The following is a 1,723-nucleotide window of genomic DNA, read 5'->3' on the forward strand; positions in this document are numbered from 1 at the left end:
TAGATCTATTTCCCCATCCTCATATAAATATATTTGCATATGTACATGTCTTTATCTAGACCTCTATAAATGCCCTTTGCCTACCAGTTCTTTCCTCTATTTTCCTTGGTTTTCCTCCTGTCCCACTATCATGTGCAGTTCCCACCAGGTTTTCAGCACTTCCTCTTTGCTACATTCCCCTGATCAGACATAGAAAATCTTGAGCTTACTGTCTGCGGGAAAAGGTTTCTTCCTCAGACATGAAAACTCCGGATCATGCACAAACTTCTTCTGATCTCTGTCTCTATTATGATAAATGACAAATCTCACAGGGAGACCTAAAATGGGGCTTGTGGTAATGAACACCTTTTCTGATGTTTTCTTCCCAGGTGACTGTGCCCTTCGGGATGCTATTGAAAGTACTATTAATCAAAACATGTCAACTACTGAATACGTACATTTTCTTCAGAAGTATATAAGTAATAATGAAGAAGCGACAGGCCTGACTGACCTGAAGCAGTGCTATCTCCACCAGTCCAACGAGACTATAGCCAACCTCAAAGAGATGATGGTAACGTTGCTTCCTACTTATGTGCTTTTCGTAACACTGAGAAAAGTCAAGCAGGGTCATATTTTGCTTCTGCTAATGCCACAGCAAGTGAAATGATTATATTTCATATTGAGCCTTATTGAATTGTGAGGTAAGTCTGATGACTTTGGCATCAAATAAGAGATCCGAGGCCCCAAGATTCTCTATCGAGAGAAACAACATCTGATTCTCAGAGGCCCCTCACTTACAGCACGCATCAGCAAATGAAGTTCTCTCTCCTCCATAACCTTCTTAACAAACTCTTCACAGAGTTGAGAAAGTTTTCGTTTGGCAAGATTCTAAATTCCTTACATGTAAAGGATTGTAAATGGACTTCCAAGGGATCAAGATGCATTTGCGTAAAAGATTGGAAATGAAGGACCGTTAAATTAGCCACACCATGAATTGACAGCGATCATACAATGAAATCACTCTGGATAAAATAATTCTTGAATACAAAAATCAATAGTTACAACAATGAGCATTCTAGTCTAATTATAAATATATGTTGGTTGACGTGTTCCCCAACCTTTATTCTGTATCTTACTATTCCATTTCTAAAATTCCATGGGAGAAGATAGAGAAATATATTAGAAAACATACTGACAAAAATAAGAACCACCTGTAATTTGAGATGATGTATATTTTTCATTTAAAAGAATGCCCTGTGGAATTTCTCTTTGGTTGTTTGGGTTGTAATTTAAAAAAACAAAACACAGTTTAGATGAAGTTGCAGTTAAATGATTCAACATTCTATAGGGCACAAAAGTAATGGTGGTGGTGTTAGATCGTTTCACTATTACAAGTAAAAGGCAACTAAGGCCGCCACAATGGACTCAAACAAAGGAAAAGAACAACTGTGAGGATGGCTCAGGATTTGGTAGTTTATGTTTTGTTGTACTTAGAGCTGCTTATGTACAGCTCTATGTACCTATGAGTCAGAGCTCAGTCCATGAATCATAACAAAATGATGCATACAAGGCCATATAGAAAGTACAAAATAACAGTTTTCTCTTGATTTGAGCAAAAAATTTTAACAAGTTTGTCTTAAAAAACTGATTTCAGACATGGTCCAAAGTGGTGTGTCCTTAGCAAATAATCAGCAGAGCATATTTACAAAGTACATTCTTTTCCAAAAAACTGGAATCTTGAAAA

This window comes from Echinops telfairi, unplaced genomic scaffold (genome assembly GCF_000313985.2).
Source record: "Echinops telfairi isolate 266 unplaced genomic scaffold, ASM31398v2 ScPeMD7_7417;HRSCAF=8455, whole genome shotgun sequence".
NCBI lineage: Eukaryota > Metazoa > Chordata > Mammalia > Afrosoricida > Tenrecidae > Echinops > Echinops telfairi.